The 26,011-nt window shown below is 40.2% G+C and overlaps 1 long non-coding RNA gene across 6 annotated transcripts in view; it reads left to right on the top strand.

The window, feature by feature from the left end:
- The first annotated feature begins 20,696 nt into the window (after window positions 1-20,696).
- Window positions 20,697-26,011, top strand: part of LOC149798723 (uncharacterized) — a 73,482-nt gene continuing 68,167 nt past the window's right edge. For all 6 annotated transcript variants that reach the window (XR_016421019.1, XR_016421017.1, XR_016421015.1 and 3 more), the window contains exons 1-2: window positions 20,697-20,840; window positions 22,539-22,625. This is a non-coding gene — a long non-coding RNA (uncharacterized LOC149798723). The remainder of the gene's footprint in view (window positions 20,841-22,538; window positions 22,626-26,011) is intronic.

Here is a 26,011-nt window from a genome sequence, read left to right as displayed (position 1 = left end):
ATAACAGTCTTCCATGGTTTCTAATAGTCTAGAATGACTTCTCTCAAAACGTTGATTTCTATCGTATTGTCAAATTCTGCATACAGGAGGACGTTCACTGTGTCAGGTAGAGGATTAATAAACTGAAGTTCCACTCGAATCTGGCAGGATTTTATAGGGTGGAAATGTCCCTCGTCGCTGCCTTGGTCTGGAGTGAAATCAAACGCCCACAAACCGTAGCCTCCTGTATAATCCTCGTACGATATGCCGTGACTGGTGTTGGTTCCTAACTGTCCGGTGGCTTCGTACAGGGACAAGTACGACCTCAAGTAATTTCTGTCACCAAACTTAGGCTCAAAGGGTCGGGTACACAGTGTCTTGTCATCGCGACTGACTTCGATCTTGGCTACGTTGTAATGATGAAACAGGAAAGGATTTTCGTTGTGGACTTCGTTGACGATACCAATGATCAAACGCTTGGGTAACTGGCCTTGGAACAGATGATCTTCGATCATGGATCGCTGTCCAGTAGGAATAGTGAACGTTTTTACTTCCACGCGTCGTATCGGATACTTGGCGGTCGTTCTGCTCAACGTGTGACTGATGTCGTTTCCCACTTTGGGTAACACTTCCACGCGTCGCACGTAGAGCCTGGCTTCATGGATGATGGTTTTGTACTTGTTAGCATGGGCCATCAAATGGAAAGCGGTACTGCTACGATTCAGTCTCAGGCGAATATCCACCCCGTTCAGTAAATACTTTTCTTGTAACCACATGTCCAAATGCAAACGATCCATCAGTTCTAAACTGCGTCCTTGCAGAATTTTATTTCTACGTGTGTTAAACCCCACATTGTGAGGATCGTCATCTGCTGTGAGGGCTGTGTCGTTAAACGTGTTATCACCCGCTGTGTCAGGTTTCCATACCACGCAAGCATCCAGATGAGTATTCTTGGCTTCTTTTCTGTACATCAAGAGATTTTCCAGGTAGGCACGATAAGGGTAAGTATCCATGCTGCTGCTGACCAGTTTGTTATTCAAGTACAAGTCCACTTCGCTGAACAAGGAATGCATGAAATTGTTGACAGGAGCTACTCTTGCATCGCCTCCTGGATTGGTGTTATCCGTTTTGATCACTTTGACTTTCAAATACAGGTAACTGCTATTCAGATCGATGTAATCTTCGGGTTGACCTTTGATATCAAACTCGATGGGAGCTGAATCCGTCAAAGAGGAGACGGGATGAAATTCCACCCATTGGGATTCTTGCATCGTCATCATGGTGGGTGGCATGGCAATCAGATCCATTTCCGACTTGGAACAGGCGCAAGACTCTCGGTGCATCATTTTTTGTTTCTCAATACTTAATAATCGAAAACGTCTAAGTCTCGAACGGTTCTTATTTTCCTTGTCTTTCTAGCTTTAGAAGTGTGAAGTCTGGTGAAAGGGTGTTTTCTTCTTCGTCTCTTTCTGCCTTGTCCTTGCTGTCTCGTCAGGGAAGTCGGAATGCCTGACTCAGTAGTTTTCAGGGCATTTATAGGAGTTTCTCGCTGACCCAAAAGGTCTTTGCCAGTTTGCAACAAGACATTTTTGCCAGCTCTCAAGAAAGCTTCTTTTGGGTTTTGTTTGTCGATGATGACATTTTGGAGAAATTCTTTACAGTGTGTCAATGCGGCATCTTTCAAGGCGTGCAATCCGCGTGTCACCATCGGTTTCAACACCGGAGCCACCGAACGAAAAGCCGATTTTAACATATCTTCTAAACCGTGTCTTCGCTGTCGACCAACCCCTCGGTACACTGGATACATGACTTACAACTCGTTAGAGAACCGTTTTCGAAAATGGAGTTTTTCCGTGACTTTCCTTTGGTAAATGGAATATTTTGTCCCAGATCTCCTTTTATAGCAATGTTGACCGTGTCCAAATACGACTTGCTGACAGGCAAATAGTGAGGATGTGCAAATTCGCGGTGTACGTGATAAGTATTTCCACCTTCCTCGTCAGTGACCGTGGCAGAATCCACTTTGACAGGAATGACACTCAGTAACGGTACGGAGGTGTGTCCCACCACGTTATACTCCACCACATCGGAGTAAACAAAGATCAAATTCAGTCCTTGGTTCAGTTCTACCGGGGAACGAAATAACTTGGTAAAAGAATCGTTGTCGCAAATGACTGGTAATTCGTTTTTCTTCATCATGGTCATCCTCATGTCCATGTCCCCGCCCAACATGTCAAACAATTCAGGACAAAATAAAATAGACATGATTTTACCCCCGTCAAATTTCATCAGGAAGCGACGAGCTGCTTTGTGGTACTCCATGGTGACACTTTTTCTGACACTTTCCAAAGCTTTCAGAAACACGACATTAAATCTGGAGGTAATGGTGCTCACTAAATGTTGACCACTAAAATAATAGCCTGGAGGAATGAACAAGTGGTAGGTCCACTTTTGAATTTTGTCATCATAGGTTTTATTGTCATATTTTAAACTATTCAAGTACTTTTGCATTTGCTCGTCATGAACTTCCACTGAAAAATAATTTTGATTGGGAAGGACATTGAGGACTTATGTCGGGTGAATGATTTCTACCAAAGCAACTTCCCAATGGGCTTCGTGATCTAATTGGATGGTCTGAGGTAATTTGGCCGTGTAACAGCACAAAGTGTTCTTGGGAAACACCTCCATGGAACTGTCACTGGGTAAGGTTAAGTAAAATTGGTTGTTATTGCTCATAATTCCAGAGTTCCGTGGCTGTCCGAGGAGTTACTGGACGTCAGAGGTGTGTCTCCGCCTAAAATGGGATTGTTGTTGTTGGAGTGGTGACTGACACTGGCACTGGACACAAGGATCCCGTTGTTCCCGTTCGAGGAGAATTTCAGGGAGGGATTGGGAAGCAGGTAACCGATGCAACTGCTTAATAAAATGGTCCACAATTGCTTGTCTCCTTGTTGCAAACTCAAATTGGCGATGGCTGCCCCGATGACACAATACACCACAAAGATTTGGCAGAAAAAGACGATTTGCGTTTTAGGCACACGTTCTCCACACCACACCCACAGGGGTTGTTTTTGTAAATCTTGCAGAGAAGAACTGGGTGAAGAAGTAGTCGCTGTATCTGAATCTGTGTGAAAGGGCATGATGGTCACTTCTTTTTATAGTCGAGTGCTTGCGAAGCGTCGATCCAAGAATCAAAACTGGGTGGATATTCTTTCCAACGTACTTTAACTTCTTTGACATGTCGTTTACCTACTTTATGGGTTCTGCGTTGAGAATTCTTTCGATGTTGTACACGTCGTCCTCTTTTTTGGTGACACGTTGTAACTCGGTCAAATAAAACGTTCCTTTGAGCACTTCTCCATTCATGTCTTCCAATTTATAGATGGCAGGATGACGGCCATGCATTCGTCCAGTGACACGAAACAATTCGGTAGTCCAGTTAGGTAAGTAACCTTTGTCGAAAGTGCGTTTGGTTTTGCCAATGCGTACCCAATCTCCTACGGTCAACACTCCACTTTTTTGTGGACAGCCCTCGTCGGGGACGTACCAAACAGGCGATCAGACACCATCACTTCGTTCTCGGGAGTCACCTCTTGCGGGGCACATCCAATGCTTCGATGGTAAGATTGGTTGTACGCTTGCACCAGGTGCGTTAAGATGTCGATGTACTTCAGAGTGTGGTGATGCGTAAAATATTTCCACATGCGTTCTTTCAAAGTGCGTTGAAAACGTTCCACGATGCTGGCTTTGGTTTCAGGATTCTCGGTGGTAAAAAAATGAATGTCACGTTTCTTTAATTCTTTTTTGGAAAGCTTGGTTCAGAAATTCGGTACCTTTGTCCGTTTGCCATCGAAGAGGGTGACGACCGCTTTGTTTCAACACCCGTTGCAGGGCTCGCCCTAACTCGTGGCTCGATTTGGAAGTCAAGGGCACAACCCAGGCAAATTTGGAAATGACGTCGATGACAAAAAACAAATATTTGTAGCCACGATTGTAGCTGGCCAAATGAGAGACATCGGCTAAATCGGCTTACCATTGATGATCGATGCCTTCCACTCGGGTGCGACATCTGGAAAACTTGTGTCGAATGGGTTTGTGTAAAGTGTAGGTAGCCTGTTCTTGTAACCATCGTTGCACTTGAGGTAAACGGAGACTTTTCAGTCGACTTTTGGCAGCACGATACAATTTTTGAACTCCTCCGTAACCTGCAGGATGGGAGGGATCGTAGTAAATGCTGGCTAACACTTTTTCCATTTTGTTTGTTAATAAGGCACCCACACTTGGAGGATGCTACTCTTTTTCTCGTGGGTTATTTTCTTGGTTTGTAATGCCTTACGTGTGCGACCATCGATAGGTGTCGAAGAGGAGGATGTCTGAGCGGGGGATATCGGTTCTTGTTTCACTTCTGTCTCCACCTTCTTTTTCTCTTCTGATGAAGAAGGGGTGGTCATCATCTTTTTAATCCATCCAATTCGGGAGGTAGGTGGTGTTGTTAACTTGCGCACTTTTTCTGGTGGACTTTGAAACCCTTCTTCTTCTCCTTTTTCTGTCTTGGTCACTGGTAGTGGTGGTGGTAGTGGTGATGGTGATGGACTTTTCATCAAGGTCTTAAAATCTTTCAGAGTGGGAAGAGCTGTTTCGTCTAAGCTTTTTGGTGAAAGAGTTGCAGTCGTTGCAAGAGTTGCCCGTACTTTTGCGATTTTTGTTTCGGACAAATCTTGGCGATCCATCAAGGACTGCAATTCGTGTTGTAACTGGGACATCTCGCTCAAATTGGGATTGGGAGGTAAATGCGGGGTGCGTTGTTCTTGCCAAGGATGGTATTCCATCCATCATTTGTAAGGCACTAAAGCTAGTTTTCGTCCTACCATGGGATGTCAGGGGTCAATTCTGAGATCTTTGGACTCCAGAGGGCCTTTTTATCTTGCTCCCACCAGTCCTTCCAACACGGTTCCCAAGACTCCTTTCACCAATGGGCCTAACAAGAGGGGAAAATTCCTCCACGTTGGACCAACATCTTCTTCTTTTCACGAATGGGGATTTTCTTTTGAACCATTTGGCGAAGAACATGACGATGTTTGCCTAAGCATTGTTTCTGGTGTTTGGACAAAGGGATCGTGCCTTTCAACACGTTCAAACAACATTCGCACACGGTATCGATGACCTCTTTGGAGGCCGTTTGAATGAGTTTTTTCGCAGGGGTGGAGAAGCTTTGGACAGGACAGATAACATGTCCCCATGTTTGACTAAACGTGGAGGCAGTCCTTTCCTTTTCTTTCCTTGGGGTTTAGAAGAGGAATGTTTTCTGGAGGGTGACATCTTTGCTTGTGGGTTCCGGGACATTCACCAAACATACACTAACGTCGATGGCTTAACACACGCCCTTTTATCTTTTTTATGGGACTATCGCTTTGTCATAAAGGTGACAATGTTTTTTTCCAAAATCGCCAAGGAATCCTCCCCTTTGTTGACGCCTCTATTTCTTTGAACGACTGTATCTTTTCTTAGGGTAACGTCGATGCTTGGCTAAGCGCTTTGTCGGATGACGAGTCTGCCTTTGTCTCTTTCTTTTTTGATGATAGTGACGGTGCGCACTTCTTTGAGGTGATATCTTTTGGAAGTTCACTGATCCCCTACTTTTTCGCAGGCCTTTTTATACTGGAACGCGTCGTGACTGATTATCTTTACGTCGTATCAACCTGAGGACAGGCATGACACGTCGTGCAGGGGTACGTAACGGATTAAATCGAGCCAGTTCTTGCTTGGACAAATCCAGTAAACTCTGTAACATGCCCGATCTTTCTTGAACTTTGATTTTGGGAGCAGGTACTTTGTGAGCAGCAGCCACTGCTACTAAATTGGAGGGTCCTGCCACTGGGGAAGTTCTTTGTGTCATCAACGGAGAAGTTCTTGGTGTAATCAACGTCTCCAAGTACTTTTCAGTTCTTGGTGTCATCAACGGAGAAGTGGATGAATCTGAGGCTACCGGAGACGCGGTCACCGCCGTTGCAGGTCGTGGTTTGCGAGTGTAAGGTTGCGTCCTGGCCGAAGTGCCTCTCTTGCGACTACTTTTCTGTGGGCTTTTCTTTTTCCGGGGTGGTGACTGGTAAGAGGAGGGTCCCGCCACTGGAGAAGTTCTTGGAGACACTGGTCTCCTTGGGGACCTGGTCTTGACAGCGTGGCTCTTTTTCTTCTTCTTGGAGCTTCGTTTGGCTTTTTTCTTGGGAAGAACTTTGGGAGCATTAGGATCCCATCTTAAGAGATGGAGCAAATGATGACACCTCCTAGACTACCGCTCCCTCCAGGTTTCAAAATGATTTGTTTTTTGGTCTGAGTGTCGATGCGTGGATCGGCCAGTTGGGTCAAAGCGACTTTTTTTCGATCAAAAAATCGCTTGGTTTGATGAGGAATCTGAACGATCTCTTGCAGTAATTGACGTGCTGTCACCGTGAACCATCGTAAGACTTCTTTGAGACTAGCTTCTAAGACACGAGTCCTTATTTGTGGAATTTTTTCTCGAATGATGCCATACAAGGCACGAATCAATTTGACGGGAAGATGCGACTGAAGGGACGTCATGTTCAAACTGTGTGAGACAGACGAAAAGTGTCTGAGGTTTTATAGATTTTTTTGTAGAGGTAAAGTCGAGGACGGAGACGTGTACAGGACAGGCCCTCCGTCTTGGCACCAGTGGTGAAAAAATTGGGTACGAAATCGCAAATCATCGGGGGTAGTAGGTTTCAAATCGACGAGTAAATAAGCGTGTGGAGTTTGAGTGGCATCGTCGTACGCCTGAGTCAGCCAAGGCGTTCCTAACTGCTTAGTTAAGACTTGCACTTGCGATTTATCTCGAGGGCTTTTAAACAAGACCACGTAATGCGCATTGAGACTAATGGTGCGATGGGCTTTACTTTGTTGAAACAAATTTTGAGTGATGTAAACGACACTGGCATTACGATGATGCCCTTTGCGCGTAAACCACAGTTTAGTTTCTTCTTCGTCTTCTCCTAACATGTCATCGAAAATGACCAAATGGGTTTGACGGGAGTCAGAGATGATTCCGGCGTCTTCTTTACAAATGCCTTCCACAAACACGATTGAATCGCCTTGACTTTCTCGCAAGAGGCTGTACGCCGATTGCCACTCTTTGTAACACCACACGATGCGTTGAGGTGGACGATCGGTCAAATGATGTTTATGTTCGATCAAACATTTGACGAATTCGGTTTTGCCTGAACCGCTAGGTCCAGCAATGAGCATGTTAAAGGGATGGCGAAGATACAAAACCTCCCAACTGGCACGATCTAAGTGTTCGTCGATGACTTTGACAGTGGAGGAAGAGGGAGCAGAGACTGCAGAGGTAGCCATAGTGTCAGGAATGTCACTTGTGACACGAAAACAGACAAGACAAGAGTTTATACACTTTTTTTCAGGACCCGTTTATTGATGTTTTAAACATGAACACGAAAGACAAAAATACATAAAATCCAAAGGCTTAAGTACAACGATAAAAGGCACATGAAAACCATCAACGTGGAATAGAAACTACTTTCTGTACAAATTGTTTTGGGTAATGTTCTGACCAGTTCTATAGGGGGTAAGGTCACACAAGTATCCTCCCGAAAGGGCCTTTCAGGCATGTCCACGACAGTCCTGTCCTGGGTGACGGGTTCCTCTTCTTCTGGCACTGTCACTAACACAGGTTGAAAAGTAATTTTTTTCCTTGAACAATTCTCGTGCATACTGGGCCACTTCTTGGGTCCAAGCCTCAAATCCCTCTTTTTTCCAGGTACGTACATCTGTCCAATGGGGGTGTAAGTCACAAGCTACACACACATCGTCATACACGTCTTCGGTAGCTAAAAGTTGACGAATCTTTTTTCCTGTAGAGGTCGAGAAGTATCCAGATGAAAACGCAAGGCTTTGAGCAAAAGGAGTCTTTCCTGACCATTTAAGGCCATTTGGGTGGTAAGTACTGTTCGTAAAGAGTCCACAAGGAATCAACTGGTAAACGAAATACCAGAAAACATGTCACTAAAATACACACCACTTGTCGACCCAAATTGAATGGAAACAGTTCTTGTAATAATTGATGGTAATGATCCACGGTTTGAATATGGTCATTGAGTTCCTTCCACGGAATCTGTTCAATCACATGTGATAAAAGTCGTGGCATGGCAGCCTGTTTTTATACTCTCTTTATTTCGGAAGCAATACACGTACTTTCTACCCAGAGATTTTCGTTGTCCAGTTGGAAATTTAAATGCTCCAAACTGTAAGCTAAACTTCAGAGTTCGATTAGAATTTCCTCTTCCTCTAAGTAGATTCCACGTAAAATATGTTGGTAATCCTTTAACTTGTCTTCCTCAATGCGTTGCACTAGGTGAATCTCGAAGTAACCAAAATCACAAACATGTCGATCATTGGTGACCTGGAAGTGTTGAACAAGGTCTGACCACTGAAACAATTTCTGACGAATCAGTTCTCTTATACCATTCAGGTACCAGTGGTTAAACATCTGGTGACGTAACGGATGCAATTGTTCTTTACGTTTCACTTGTATTTTGACCAGTTCTCGGTAAATGCGTTCTCTCAACTCCACAGGCAAAGCACGAATGTTCTCTTGTAAAGTATCCATGAATAGGTCATACTAAATCCTCTTTCGTCTGACACAAGAAATATACCGTTTGCATAGACATGGTTTTAATTCAGTGTCGAATCTAAATCGTTTAATCACTAATCTACACATTACAATTCGTTCAGAAGTTTCCTCTTTCACTAAGTTGACATTGTGTAAAAGCTGTTGCTAATTCGTTAACTCTTCCGCTGGAATTCGATGCAGTAAGTTTACAATGTAGTAGATAGAATCATCAATAGCAAACCAATCCTTTTTTAAACCATGGGGTCGTTGATCAATGTCTGTCCAATGGAAGACTTTCAACTGAATTAGTCCTTATATAGCATTCAGGTACCAGTGGTTCAAACAACGGTGACGTAACGGATGCAACTGTTCTTTACGTTTCACTTGTATTTTGACCAGTTCTCAGTAAATGCGTTCTCTCAACTCCACAGGCAAAGTACGAATGTTCTCTTGTAAAGTATCCATGAATAGGTCAGTCAGTACAAGTCACAATCTTCTCCTAGAGCAAAAGTAATCCACATAGTAAGTAATTTCTGACCACCGCCATTCAGGGTAAAGTCCAAGAATCTCATTGAAATCTTTTGATGTAAACGGTCTAAAGTGATATAATAGGATGAATGCACTCTTGACCCAGAGAAATCTAACACACTGGTTGACTTTTTTCACTTTCCTCTTGTGAATTTCTCGACACAAAAGTTCTACAGTTACCCATTGAGATTTCACTCTGGCAAGCCCTTGCCAAACTTCCTTGTAAATCTTCTCTTGCAGTTCTTTAGGTAATGATTGAATATCATTTTTGAAATGAAGTTTAAATACTGGTCTCGGTGATGTCCAACATTTGACTCCTAGCCAATCTGGTTTCTTCTTCTTCAACGACATGGTAAGTTACTTCAATGTCTCGGTCCCACTAAGGGTAAGTAATGACAATTCGGTGACCATCGAGTATGTTCTAGGTAGGCCGAATCTTGTGGTTCCCAGTGGTGAAGTGACACACCGCAACTGAAGCACTTGACTTTAACCTCTTCGCCCAAGTAGAAAAATCCGGCTCTGGCTAATTCTTCGGGGGTCGGTCCTCCCAGATACTTAGGCCATTTTCCTTTGAACGATTGAAGACGATTTTCAAAGTCGCAGTATTCAGACAAACGCACAGGAAACGAATATTCGTCTTTCACAGGATCTCTATGAAGGTAGGGTGACATCGATAGGAGTTTGCTCAGGGCTGGATGACATCCGTAGGGTGGTAGACGTGAAGGTTGACATCCACATTTAAAACGAAACCCAGTAAAGTGTCCAAGAGGACGAGTGGCATCGCTTTCGCATCCATCAGGTTTGACACGGACAGCATCACTTTCCATGATAGAGGTAGTGAGAACAAAGTTCCCATGATACTTTACGGCATCACTAAGGTCACAACGTACAGCATCGCTCCCATCGCAAGGCTCACAATCGCGCTCGTCTGCAAACTCTGTTACGCAATTACAATGGTAACCGCATGGACACTTGCAGTTTCCTTCCGGACATTTTCCGTCGCAATGCATGGGTCTTATCCATCCAATATTAGTCACACTAGGGGAAGGTAAAACTTTTTTACAATCCCCAAACTGAAATGTTGTCTCTTTCAAAGGATTCTTCTTGTTCGTTTGGTCTTGGTAGTCACAATGAACTATCGATCTTGTCTATGGTTCCTTTTTATGCTAGTCGCAATGAAGTCTCAAGCTTGTATATCGTTCCTTTTTTATGTCTTGTTTTGGAAGGTACCGTCTCTAAGGTGCCGTCATAATTGTACCGTAGTGTAATGGGTGGAAAGGCCATAGAAAGGTAAGGACAGTGCGGAGATCATCGAGTATGTTCCAGAATAGCTGAATCTTTATAGATACATAGATCCATTCGTAACTTCAGGCCACAACTGAAACACTGTACTTCGTATCCCAATCCATTCTCAGGTCCCAAGTAGACAAATCCTGTTCTAGCTAAAACATTCGAAGTAGGTAATCCTTTCCTATCCGTAGGCCATTTTTGAAACGTGTCCAATCGACGGTCACAATCACAATAGTCAGGCAAGAAGACCGGAAAATGGTGGGGTTTGAACTTAGAGTTCTCATTGGGTTTCTCACTCGATTCTTGCTGTGGCGAAGTCATCCTTCTGGTGAGTGGCTATCCTCTTACAACCAATGTTTTATACCAACATGTCCATACGGTAACGTAAAGTGGTTGGGAAGTCGCAATCACTTCTGGTACACGATTTGATAGACTTTTTCCAAGGGTCGACTGACGATGTGGTGAGTGGGTAAACGTACAATCTGGTTTGGTTGATAGGTGGTCACTTTAAAGTGTTCATCTTTTCCAGACTGCAAGGCTTCTTTCAATACGCCAAAGTTCACCACTCGACTGGTACGAAAATTCAGAGTCAATCCTTTCACTCTGTACTCCGTGTGCACTTCTCCTTGCTTGTCCCGGTATTCCAAGCCTCAATTTTTAGGTCCGCCACTCGCGAAACTTAGAATCTTGTCGTCGGGATGTTCGTCTGTCCAGGCTCCTAAACGGTCTCCTTCGATGTTAGGGTGATGTTGACCCGGGCGATGGATGTAGATGCAACTGTCCGTGTCAAAGTACAGGACGCGATCCCCTAACAATTCTAAAGCTTCGTACAATTTTAAGCGAGCATGGGCTCTCACGTAAGCCGCAGTGATGACATTTCCAAAGGGATCGGCTTGTACAAAGTTCAAATCTTCTTCGTAATTGACTAAGATCAAATCCTCGCGAACGACGTCCACGTGTTTCATGAATTTAGTTTTGTCGTGAATCATCTGGAAGTAGCGGGAAGGTTCTGTCAAATATTCCGTCTTGGCTAAACAAGGTCGTTGTGCCATTTTTCTGCGCAAGCAATTTAACATCACTTTGGCAAACGATCTCCTGCCTTCGTTTTTCTCGATGTGGACCAAAGTGATGCCTTGTTGTGCCCAGTATTTCTCTTTGAATTTAATTTGGTCTTCGGGAGCGTGACACCAGGACGAATAGCCACTGGCTTCTTGCTTCAGTTTCAAAAAGGTGTGATGACAAGGTTGCTCTTGGTTGCACGTTTCGGCACATGTACGACACAAGGGAAACATCAGTTTGCCTTGACAATGGTGAGGTAACACAGGATGGTACAGGTTCGTGGGAGGCAAGACTTTGCACTTGATCAAACCTTCGTATTGTCGGATGCGGTTCAGGTCAATGTGTTCCATTAACAATTACGGGTGTCCTGCAGGAAAGTGACAATATTTGCACACGTAAGGATACAGCGAACACATATCCAAGTATTTGATTTCTTCTCCTTTCTCTTCATTAGCGTGGTAAAGCAAACATGTGGCATTGATCCGTCCTCCGTACAAACTGTCCCTCGGGTTCAGAGGGTCCATGAACTGGTGACTTTCCACGATGCGTTTAAACTCGGGATCAGTTTTCAAACGGTGGTTGTATTCGTGTTCCCACATTTCCACCACTTGGTATCCTTGCTGTTCTAACTTTAGGCGTCGCTGACAAGTGCCCTGGTACAGGTCTTCCATGGTTCGATGTAAAAACTGATTTTTAGTGCCACGGTCAGGGTAACAGACGGGATATCCGTGAAATAAGCAACCGTTAAACTCGTACACGATCTTGGGGTTTTCTAAGTCCCAGCCATCGACCGAATGCGTTCCGATGGTCTTTTCGCCTCCTCCGTTGCGGGCATGCTGAATCCATTTGTCTTCCTTGTCGCACAAGTAATGTAACCAGTGTAGGGCTTTGACCGAGTATTGACGTTTGACATAGTTGGTCGTTTGAGGGCTGATAACAGCCACGGTCTTTTCAGGCATGAAACATTGGCGGTGCACCAAGGAGGACGCTTTGGCAATGGTGCAGGCTTCTTTCAAAGGATCGACCTCTCCGTGTTCCATGAACAGTTCTCGAAATTTTCCACAGCAACGCCGTAAAATGTTCACGTCGGAACGAAAATACTTTAGCATTTCTTCCTGAAAGTCAAAAGGGTCTGAGGCATGAGCCTGGTACCAAGCGTAGAAAGCTTCTCGTTGTTCGGTACGCATGTTGTCGGGGTCGTAATAGTGGGCCTCAGGCAAATGGGGTAGAACAGCATGTTGATTGACTTCCGTATTGAAAAAGTGTGGAAAGTACCCTTTAGCCATTTCTGTCATTCCAAACGTTTTAGGCATTCGACTCAAAGGCATGGCTAAGTAACTCATCGAATCTTTAAACTGCACTTGTCCCATTTGCATGAAAACGATTTTGGCTCCGTTCAAAGTGACTTTAGGACGTTCGGTGCCATGTTCCGCATAGTACCTCAAAAGAAACTGTCCATCGTATCCCGATAAATTGTGGGCTATGACTGTGGCATAACGATGACAATCTCCGTAACGTTCGATGTCCTCTTTACTCCATGTCTTATCAATGGGGTCTAAGACCCATTTGGCAAAGTCGTCTAGCGTCTTGGGTCCTCGAAAGATTTTTTCACGTCCTCCAGGAATCTTGCTGCAGTGAGGGCAATGACTGAAGATAGGTTCTTGAACGCACTTTTCACACGCTCAATGAGCCACGCAGAAATTAGGAATGTGAGTGCCAGTCTCTTGCATGCATTCGAAATCGAAAAAGATGAAATTGCCTTTCTTCTTCTTGTGACCGTCATCTTTCTCTTGTTGGGGTTGGTATTTTTGCATGTAGCATTGATGTTCCAAGTCCACGATGTGGTGACAAATGTGACATTTTTTCTTTCCTCGACATATGTGTGCCTTGGCAGTATTGGTACATAGGCCTTGTCCACACGTGGGGCACAATCTCAGCAGTTGACAAGCGCATTTCTTATGTGAATCTTGTGTTTTCAAATGTTGTTTGTAAATGGTAGGACTGACAAACGTACGCAGACAAGCAGGACAATGCACTCGTTCTTGTCCTTCACTCAGACAGGGTGGAGAGGCCAAACATCCTGAGCATCTCGATCCACAATGTTTGTGTTGCTCTCGATTGTTATAACCATAGTCACATTTCTCACAGTAGTATTTGTATCCCAGGAATCCAGTGATAGTGGTAATGGTATCGAAATGTTCATCGTGATAATAAAGGTGAATGTATTTTCCATCTTTAAAATCTCGGCCTCGAAACAACAGAGGCCCACGCACTTCTTGAGGGTACACTTTCAAGGTGTAGCGTGGAGCTAGGACATTTTGCAATATTTGCATCTCAGGAATGCCACAGGGTGTGACTTTGGACAGGCCTGCTTGTTGTAACAGAAGTTCTGCTTCATTTCGTTGTTTGGCTCGGTTCGATTTTCGAATGTTCTCCCAGTCTCTTTTCAATTCTACCGTGTCGTTCTTGTTGGCATAGGTTCGTCCCACCACAATAGCCCTGGCTAAACACATGTGGTCTTGAAAATTGTTAATTTGAACGAGGCTCTTTTTGGTAATGCGAAGGTTGTTGAACAATAAGGTCTTTCTGCGTTGTCCGGTCCCTTGAGGAGGAGAGACGTGGGTCATGTCCAGTGTGGCTTTTCCATCGGTGATGTCAAACTGGTCATTGGATTGTTGCACGTGTTGAATCTTGTCCATGACTTTGGAAGCGGTCAATTCTGCAGGGCTGCTAAACTCGATCCAAACAGGGGATTTCAAGCCGTCGTGTTGTATGGAAAGTCTCAAGCGATCGTATTCTTTGGGTTGACATTGTCGCTTGAGTGTGGTGAGCAAAGAATCCCACATCTCGGTGATGAAGCCTTCTGCTTTCTCTAACGGTACTTCGGACTTGAAATCTTTAAATTTCACCGTGTATTTGTAAGCCGTGGTTCTAAATTTTCTAGAGGGACGCTTTTCCGTCTCGCGAATGGAATAGTATTTTTCAGGGTTGACTGGTGAACTTGAACTAGGTACAGACTCTGTGGGTTTGGATTCTGGTTCACACATGTCTTCTTCAAAATCACTAGCATGAATTTGTGCCAAGACTTCAGCTCTTGTACGAGGCGATAGATCACGTTTCTGCCTCTTATTTTCTTCTTCTTTCTTCTCAAATGAATTGGATCGTTTCATCTTGATAGCAAAAAGTCAAATGACTAAAGTTTAAACACCATGGGCTACTTTATAGTCATGGCAGACCAGCGTATATAAAGGGTATGTGTCTTGTCCTTTCACTATTCATTTCACTCTCAAACCGAGCACAACGATGGAAGAGACTACCCAGATGGAACGTTTCATCCGAGCTTTGCGAGGGGTCATTAAAAAAATTTCTTCAGACCAGCCGTCGGACTACTCTCCTTCCTTTTAAGATAAAAGTCAAGATACTTGCTATATCTGTCAGAAGAAAAGGCATTGGTCTTCAGAGTGTCCAGACCGTCAAAAAAGCAAAACAGGGGCTAGAAGAGACAAAAGTCAAGATACCTGTTATTATTGTCAAGAAAAAGGACATTGGTCTTCAGATTTCCTTAAGAAACAAGAGGAGCAAGAAGAAGAGAGGGATTCTGGAGAGGAAGAAGAAGAGGAAGAAAGCAGACAGGTGAAGAAAAAGAAACAGGAGAAGAAAAGAAGAAGGGAAGAAAGTGAGGATGAAGAGGTGGAAAAGATTGTGACTGTGAAGAAATTGAAAACAAAGAGAGAGTAAACAAAGAGAGAGAAGAAGTCTATGAACTTTTTAAAGTGCTATGTTGAGAATTGTGAATTGGATTGTAAATATTTATAAAAGAATAAATTAGGTATAAAAGATAAGTGTCTTTGGGTTTTGATTTTAAAATAAGAAGCTACACTCACGCACTCATACACAGACACGTACTATAAGGGTAAAATGGTTTTTCTTTTAGTTTGAATGGATGATAGGAATTAAAAGACTATCTCTTTTCAACAGATATGGGTGGCCCTGAAAAGGGCCTTTTTGGTGTATGGGTGAGTTTAAACAATCAGCTTTAACTGCCTTAAGCCTTTGTCACGGCCAAGGCCTACTTCTGGACTGCTTAATGTTGATGATGATGATGATTTGGTTGAAATCACTAAGGGTGGTACGGTAGGCTTAGTCACAGGGTTGGAGTGTTTAGCTCGGGAAGGTCGTATTCTCTTCGGTCGTAATAAAGAAGTCTGATACATTTGTTTCAGACTTCTTAACTCTGCTAAAATGTCTAACAGTACCGTGACCGTTTGACTTTCACACCCTTGTTTCTTTGCTGCTGCTTCTTCTTGTTGTTTCTTTCTTACCTCTTCTTCTTGCTGCTGTTGGTGTAGGAGAAAAGCTTGTTCCGCTTACTTTTGCTGATGTATAAATTTCTCCAATTCTTCTTTCTGTCTCTGTCTAAAATTGTCCACGTGCGGTAATGAAGGAGAAGGTGGCGAAGTTTCCGGAACAAATTCTTGCGAGGTAAGAAAATCCACAAAATCCCAATTCACCTCTTCTGAAAGTAAGTCCGGGTTCCCTTGGGTAGTCTCCACGGCTGGTGCACCCCAATTTATCGTTTTCTGAGTTTCCGTCATGTTGAAAAACTGCCGCATGTATTGAGTGCGCACAGGCGCTAGCGAATCTATATAGGGAATGTGACGTCACAGACTGCTGTCTTCAGATTGGCCGTGGGCTGACTGAATTTTCTAACGCGTGTTTGGATTGGTTAACCAACTCAATCCGTTTCAATCCTTCCTCTCCCTATGAATAAGCGCAGTTCACTGCATTCCTTCATCTGTTCTCGGCACCCCAACATGTGGACCACAGTTGAATCGTCTACTTTAATCTCATCGATGATGTTCCGGACGGACATACCGAAGTATGTCCGATCCAAGTGGACTATTGTCCATAGGACAGAAACAAGCCTATGGATACGAAGGATTTACGTGGAGAGGCAAGGATGCCGAAAGAGGGTGTTAGTGTATGGCCCTGAAGTCAGACGTAGTTTGAGGAAAAGAAGAACATCTCAAAGATGCCCTCTATGTTAACAGTAGGGTATGTTAACATAAAACCAAAGGTCCTTTTATTCAGGTCCCCTTTATATGCCTCGAAAAGGCCTTGACTTTCATTTCCTACCCCTTTTTTAAATAGAGACCCTCCCTGTTTAAATTTCCTATGTTCAATTTCCATAGACCCATAAGGTCGGGACCTTATTAAAATAGGGTCCCGACCCTGTTCTATAATGGATAAGATGTTTGTCCTGTTTGTCCAGTTATAGGGACAATGGGAAAAACTAATGTTCTTTTCCCATGTTAAATTCCCCTTGTCCCTATAGAGGATATGTTGTATAGGAAAAAGTCTCAGGGACTATGGAAAACTAATGTTATTTGCCCAATGTTAACTTACATAGTCCCTATAGTCGATATGCCATATTTTCCATAGTACTTGCCCTAGTCCCTAAACCGTCCCTATTCACTACTTCCACCTCATCAACAACAAACCTGCCCAGAGTTCTTATGTGTCTATTCAAATTTCCCAAATCCCTTTATAAAGAGGTCAAAGATAACATTCAAGACCTGTTTGCGAGGAGTGGATTCGTAAATCACGATCACTGTATGCCAGCCCTGTAGTTTGAGTGCGGAAAAAGGATGGAAGCTTGCGACTTTATTGACTATAGGAAGTTAACAGTAAATGCTCAGATAAGCATCAACAGTGGATGCTGTAGAAGAATGGGATCCCCAGTCGATCTTGCACAGAGTTGGTTAGATCCTACACAAGAAAATGCAGTCCGACATATGTTCAGGAAGGTGTAGAGCGTTCTCTCGAAACAAATCGACAATGGTTATGCTTCTGGTTAATATATCGGTATCCAACTCATCGACAACAAACCTGTCCAGAGTTCTTATGTGTCTACTCTCAAATCACTTTATCAAAATATAAAAGATTACATTTATGACCTAAATGACGAGGAAAGGATTGGTAAGTCACGATCACCATATGCCAGCGCTGTAGTTCGTGTGCGGATAAAGGATAGAAGACTGCAACTTTGCAATAACTACAGGAAGTTGATTTCAAAGACAGAGCAAAATCAATATCCCATTCCAAGGAGTATTGGATGGACTATAAATGGTTCTCACTGATGGATCAGGATAAAGCAAACCACCAAGGTTTTATTCAGGAAGAATACAGACCGTGTAATGCTTTTGGGACATTTTGGTCTTTGTACGAGTGGAACAGAATTTAATTTGATTCAACTGGAGCTCCAGGAACTTTTCAGCAAGTTATGACTGAGTGTTTGGAAGGACTGTTTGTTGAAATCTGTTTACTTGTGTACAGTGTTGCATTTAAGGAACATCGTACACAGGATGAATGAGGATTCCCCAGTATATGAAGTGAAAAGGGACGATGGTGGACAGGGCATTCGTTGATTATTTCATAATCGGATGTTACAGTACAACAGTTTAACTTTTGTGCATAAAAAGGATTCTGTACCTAACCAACGCTCACGGAACATCAAGTCTAAGCAATGTATCCCATCTGCCAAAAATCCCACTTGGTCGGGATCTGGAGGTTCTACCAGCAATTAAGATTTTGATGTTATGCTAGTTATTGAAACTGAGTTAAATCCACAGCCAGAAGCCTTATTTCCATAGGGAGCAACATGGAAATCAGATGGACTTTTTTCATTGGGGGATCATTCATAATTGATTGAAGGTAGTGAGCTGTCTGATGCCTCTGAATGTGGTCGTCAGGAAGTCGAAAGTTTTGCTCATGACAGTTCAAGTGATAACTGTCAGACTAGTGAACTGAGGGGGACGGATATTTCTGGATATAACAGGGAGACGACATCCATAGAAACTGGAGGCTTCAGACAAATCAAAGAAAAGCTGCGTCATCCCCTAAAGCATTTTAGTTGTACTTACAATACTCTAGGGAAACCCAGTTATGTAGAGAAAATTGGGATTTTAACAGGGAAACCTTTTCCTTCAGTTGGTCATACTGTATTAGTCTAATTTTGTCTCTGTAAAATGAAACATATATCTAGAGGTCACTAAACTCATTGAATATCCGCACAGGTGACAACTACAATGTTGATCCATCTGATTTTATTGTAAACATGTACATCTGGTTTCTCTTCACGAAACGAGTCTTCCATTGTTTTTAAGTGTATGCATTTTACTTACATATACCTGTATTTGTCTTAGTGATGTTTAAGGGTAAGATTCCTGGAGTGTGAAGGCAGCAGTAACAAAAGGGGATCTTGTCAGGTATTATAATGTTTGGTAACTGATTACAGTCTATTCTAAGCGTATAATGTTCATAATATCAACGTAGCAATTATGACTGGGGTGGTCAGCTAGCTTGTTTTGACTTAAAACCGTGAATGTGTTACTTTTAACCACCGTGAGTCTCTGATATCTGCAAATATTTAAATGCAGTCATTTATTTAAACAATCCATTGAGAGCACTCTATTTTGCAATATCGCACCGATACTTATTTTGGTGGGGAGAGTGTGACGAGTTGTCATTGTTTCGAGGGACTCTCATTTTTTATTTTTCTTTCTGTTCATTGTGTACATTCATTATAGTTAGTAGAGACCAAAATGCATGTCACACAGATGCACTTAAGTCAAGGTCCCATAAGGCGTTCACTAGACCAGTGCTTTTGGACAATAAATGCTCAAGGTTACCGCTATCTTGAGCTATTCACTTACAATAAATTATGTTTTAAATTATCCTTTTGTGTGACAATGTTCTCAGCAAGATACAACTTAACAAATATTTTCAAATCTAAAGAATATAAAATATTTAGTAGCCGGAATTAAAATTTTTACTTAAGAAACTCGTTCTCATTTCTAGCACACGCATATGGAACATAGTACAGGGGTATATTATCGACTAAGGTATGTTCCTAAATGAATTTAAATGGTAAGGACAGACTACCAAACACATCGCTGCTTGAAGCAATGAAAATACATTGTTACTCAGGACTACATACGTTGCTATTCAACGAATATAATAGTTCTGGATTGCATAGAGTGGGTTAATACAGTGAAACAACTGTAACAGATGAGTACAAGATATTTATGCAGTTATCAGGGACATTATTAAAAGTTCTCAAATGTTGGCTGTGAACATGTGCTCGCTTTTGCATACGATAGCTAGGTTGCATTTTATCATAAACTTTACTCGTTTGAACACACACACACACACACACACATATATCTATATCTATCTATCTATCTATCTATCTATCTATATATATATATATATATATATATATATATATATATATATATATAGAGAGAGAGAGAGAGAGAGAGAGAGAGAGAGAGACTCGCCTAAGTTAAATCTTGCATCCAATGCACTATGTCTGATCATGTAATGGATTAATAACTGATTTTGTAATGTTGTGTGTATCTTGTAGTATTTTCGAAATGTAGAATAAATTCACAAAAAGTAAATTTTGTGCCAAATAGCGTTGTTGATGCAACTGATATCGTAAAATGTAATGATACACTATATCTCAGTGTTTAGGATCTCATGTAGGCGAGATGTTTTAAGATTATGCGTGTTGTTAATAAGTCAGTACTTGAGGATACTTCAGATTTTCGTGTTGTTGTTTGTAATGGCATTTGTAATAAATACATTGCCAGTTCTTAACATGAAAAGATAAATAAGGTAAATATATCGGAAACTCGGAACCAAAGACGGGCTAGCATTGTTGTAAGGTGGTTTTATAATGAGTCAATTTACATCCTTCTGTGAATTCTACAACTATAAAATGTTTAAAGTATTAAAATGAGTGTAAATCTGAAAAGAGAAATCAAAGAAATTATTCAGTAGTCACTGTGTGTGCATACTGATCTGAATAGGGAAGATATATACACTTCATAGAAAGTACAGGCCTGTAAGCACAATACAATGTTGTATAATATCTTTACGATGTATGTATGTATGTATGTATGTATGTATGTATGTATGTATTTAATACTAATTTATGTAGAATACTAATTTATTCAAATGCATGTAGTATCAGTTTTACATCATAAACTGCCTTTAAACCTCCTTGTTCGATATGTCGTGTGATCACGACGTCCGGGACTGACTTGATTGGTTGATTTATTTAGAAGGAGTGACATGTCAAACGACTTCATAAATAGTGACGTGATTAGTCTTACAATACATCTACCAACCATTCAGTGCAGAAGTCAATGCTGTAACGTACTAGCAGTTGTATAGAGAGATTTGATAAAGCCGTTTCATTTAATATGTATGCTGTAGAATGTAGAGTATATATGATAATGTCCATGTGACTATATGGAAAGGAGCGCCCAAGCAGGTAAGCTACCGTGAACTTTCTTTAAATTTCTTTTATCAACAAAGTGAAATTGTCAAAGCGGCGCACACACACACACAGACAGACACACACACACACGCATATATATATATATATATATATATATATATATATATATATATATATATATATATATATATATATATGCACTTACATACACATTAATTTAGGTGCAGTATGTGATAAATACAAAATATATTGACGTTCGTTAATTTTACAACCATATTGCTCAGTGAATATTGCCAGATTTCAAATATGTAAATTGCCAACAAGAACCCTTAAAGCACAATAGGTTTATACGTGCATACAAAATTATGTGTTTCTTAGCGCTAAATAAAAGATGACAACGGATACCAATGCAAATGATCAGTTCCCATTATTACATACCTTAATAAAGTACTAATCACCTGTATGATGACTAAGAGGAATAATGTTTCCCCACAACAATAAACATTCGCTTGACAACGGCTGCGGGATTAGCGATTTTCCTACCTCCACGTCTTCTTGTGGATTTCAATAATAATAATAATAATAATAATAATAATAATAATAATATAGAAGTAGTAGCAGTCTGCGTTTAGTTTCCTTTCTGAACACCAGTACATATGCTGCGTACCCAGTGATTCCCTGTAAATTTGAAAGTAGGCCAACATGTAATATGACAAGCCACATGTAGATTTCTTGTTTTGCGCTATGACAAAGAAACAAACTTGAATTGGGGCCCTTAATTATGACACAGAGCTGATGGCATCTGGTCATACTGTTATTGCATTATTCTGTTTACCTAAAATAATTGTCTTGGTGGATTTACTGGGTGTAACTGAATAAAGAACGATTGCTATAAAAACAGTTTATAGTTTCGATCCCTTTTCCCAGACGCTCTTTACCACCGATAAGTATTTTACAAGGTTAAAGTAATGCATCTTTTTATGAAACAAATTGATGCATTTGGTTAGATTTAATTATTATTTGACGTGTTTTTTTCCTCTGGTTTTCCTGTAGCAGAATTAGAAAATTTTATATTAAGGTACTTTTATAAAGATAACACTGACGCTAATTTTATTTGTTGACTTCATTAAAATAGATATTTATTTTTTCATGTTTCGGTCCATATACGATCACAAACGCGTCTATCATTCTTTAGCCGTACACTGCAAGATTCAATAAAGGAAACGTAAATGTTTGCAAAAGTTTGCAATTTCAACATAAAAAACTCCAATTAGAAGGCCATACACCGCAATCGCAAGACCTTCCTGCATCAAAATACCACTGTTGCCAAACAAAACATAATCACTCAGAAGTTAACATTTTTCGGATTTTATTTACTAGGTAAAAATGATTACTTCGAATAAATACCCATCAATGATCATGTAATTCTATAATAATATTTTGTTTTTCTACAAATTGCAACAACACAAACGTCTATATTTTCTTTCAAATGCTAAAAACACCCGAATGAGGATATACTTTGCACCTTTAGTTTTTGAGAACCTACCTAACAAAACTATATCAGGGCAATTACAGCTTTTTCGAGCAAAGATTTTGTAAACAAATAAGAATTGCATTGTATTAGACTCTCAGCCATGATGGTTTTATTAAAAGACTTAAAGGAGAGAAACTTCATCTAATGAAATGTTTTTATAATACTTTGCATTGATTTGACCTCATCTAATTTTTTAGCAAGAAGAAGTGAATGAGAATCAATGACAAAAGCTGCATAGCAGAACTTTGATGAGATCCATCTGCTTAAGACTTTCGTCCTCTTATGTAAGTAACACGAATATAAAAATCCATACTAACATTTCGCAACCGTGTCAGGTAATAGAACTTAACATCAAAATGAATCATCTGCTTTTAGCAGTGTTGTGTCACAAAAAAGTTTACGAAAACATTAATAATAAGGCAAGCTACATATATATATATATCGTGCCGATTTATATTTCAGAGATGCTTTGTAAGAAACTCTTTAAGAAAAATCCAGATCACAAACATCCATATAAAAACAATGATGTCATTTTCAAGTGACAAGACCAGAAATGAAGAATCATTGACATAAGTATGTTTTACTATTTTTATTTGTAACACTCCATATTTCTATCGTCCTTAATAAAAGTATTTTTTGTTGACCAACGTTTATTCTATCAGTACGAAGGTGGATATAGTTTCTTTGAATATTGTATCATTATGAAATGAACTAAAGAATAGTTTATATTATCTTCATGAAGCATTTTAGATTGGAAATATCGTTTTTGAACGGTGGTTAGTATAAAAGATTTTAAGAAAGTTTACCCTCATGCAAATGTTTACAGACACACCTAAAGATTAGATGGAAACAAGAACCAACGTCTAGCTCTTAATATGATTTCCGAACTTGTTTCGGTCAGTCGTACATATAGTTTAACTGTGGTGAAAGGGAGGTAAATGAAGATTGTCGAATTTGCATTTTCCTGAAGCTTAATGTTCGTAACTTAATCATGCTTTTAAGGGCATTCAAAATAAAGTATTTAAATTGTGCGACGTAGCGTATCGAAGAGATATATGACTTCCTGAATATATTCTTAGTAACATGCAAGAATTTAGTGACAGTCAACGTATTTCATTCTTCGCATTTTAAAAGTCTTGCTATTTATTTGGTAAAGGATTCATAAACAAAAATATTGTACGTTGCAATTTGGTGTGCATTATTTGTTAAACGTGTTAGCTGAATATAGTCGTGGGGAATGCTATTAGTATATTCACTAATTTTTAATACAGTTATTAAGAATGACAATATACCGCCACAGTGACATACTTATTTCCAATTATTTTTTATACATATTATGTAATATTTGTAAATTAACTCAGTAATGGCTTGTAATTAGATCCCAATCTGAGACTTCCAGTAAACTAGTATTAGCTATTTCTGAGGCTTCAAAAGGGATACCATGGCAAAATAAACATGTATAGACCATGAATTCCCCTTTTCTTCTCCATGTCATAACATTAATATGCTGTACAATACTTTACGATGTATGTTTCTGATGTGATGTGATGTGATTTGGATTTTTAACGTAGCTTTAACAATTTTTCAGTCATATCGCTACGATGTCTGCAATGTGGCAGTTTATAGTGATGTCTAGCACTGGGGCATCATGCCGCAGACATGTAGCATGATGTCCCACCCAGTCACATTATCCTGACACCGGGCCGACCAGTCCTAACACTAACCTCTTAATGCTGAGCGCCAAGCGAAGCAGCTGTTAGTACCGTTTTTGTAAGTCTTTGGTATGACTCGGCCGGGGATCGAACCCACGACCTCCCGCATCCGAGGCGGACGCTCTAACCACTAGGCCACCGGAGCGGTTGTATGTTTCTGAAAGAAAGATATGTGAGAATTATCACTGATATGGAATGAAAAGTTAGTTTCATCATCATTCAATTTACAATGTCTCATCTTAGATTCAGATTATCTAAAGCATGTTTATCTCGTACTGTCCAGGAATTTATATGTCTTGAATGTTCAAGTTTATGTACTAAAATAAGTAGAAAACTTTAGCAATACGATTTAAAATATGTTACATTCATGTGGGATAAATGTTTTCTAGCTTGTATATATTTGGTTTTTGAAGATTATATATATATATATATATATATATATATATATATATATATATATATATATATATATATATATATATATATATATATATATATATATATATATTGAAGATGCAGAAGAAATTAAGAAGGAATGTGGTTTTCATGTGACACTAAATAAGGACAAAGATGGCCTTAATGTTAGTATCATACAAATTAAGCCTTTCTCTTTTGACGAAAAGTTAGAATGTGACAATTATATATTCCGGACCAAGCAAAAATTGTCCCAACCCAAAAAGTTTAGCAGTGACTGGGGACTAGCACTTTATTCCACAGATGGTTTTTGGTCTGCATCAAATCTAAATTAAATTATTTGGCATAAACAAATGTCATAACCATTATCACTAAGTTGGATAATATATTATCACAGTGACTATGACTATTGTTATTATTGGTATTGCATTTATATCATTATTATTATTATTATTATTATTATTATTATTTGTGAGCATTCAATTTCTTTATTCTTTCTCAATGATGAACACATCTGCAGTTATGTAATACCTGAAGATTGCTCTTTCTTTGAAAAAGAAGTTCAATACTGTAGGGAAATAATCTGACCAACTTGATATAGATTGCTTACCTATGTCGTTGTTCTTAACAACGAACCATCCTTGATTTGGATTCTCTGATCATAACTCATTTGTAATGGTTCGTGTTGATACGTGTATTTCTTTCAGGCAAATCTTAGCCAAACCACATGAATTTTATCTTATTAAGCAACTATCCTGTGATTATTTTTTCGTTGTTGGCAAAAAAAATGGCTAAAGTTAATAAGTTCTTGTAGTAGACGCTAGACAATAATTTTTTAATAATATCACATACTAATGTCAGTAGACGGTGACAGTAAATAAAGGATCTAGTCCATATGATTGCTGCTTGATCTCTAGTAGGAGAATATTTGTGTTCTGGACTGTGTAAAATTGATTTGTTTATGGAGAAATATAAAGAAAAACAGAAATGCGATATTTAGTACATGCATGCCCTAAATTGAAAAGTAAGATAATTATGTGTAATTTTCTTATATATTAATTCAGATTATGAAACAAATCGAACTTTGCAGCGACGTTCATAATAAAGGAATCAAACAAACATTATTGCTTGTAAGTAAAACTGATTGCCCTGAACTCAAATTGACAGCAGTGCGACATGCAGTGGCATTAAAATTTGTCTAACATATGATATGCAAGCCAAAATAATGTGTAGCGTGAATAATCGTTAATAGACCATAAGTTATTCAACACAGTTTTGTACTATCAAACAGTTTCTATTGGACAAGTATAAAGCATGAACAGTTTCAATGGAGAAATATGTCACGTTATGTTTATTTTTCTTTATTTTTAGAAAAAAAGAAAACAATCATTGAGATGAAATGAGTTTGAAATAACACTGCAATTTTGATACGAAAAGAAATCAACTTTCAGATTTGAAATAAAATTGAGGGTAATCTAAGCCCAAAATGGAAGGGAGGATACTGACATTTTGAAGAATACTAAGAGAATCTGTGTTGGGGTTTG

This window comes from Sinohyriopsis cumingii, chromosome 5 (assembly GCF_028554795.1).
Source record: "Sinohyriopsis cumingii isolate HCF-2022 chromosome 5, ASM2855479v2, whole genome shotgun sequence".
In the NCBI taxonomy this organism is placed as follows: Eukaryota; Metazoa; Mollusca; class Bivalvia; order Unionida; family Unionidae; genus Sinohyriopsis; species Sinohyriopsis cumingii.
The sequence above is the reverse complement of the archived record's forward strand: the minus strand, read 5'-3'. Positions and strand labels throughout refer to the sequence as shown.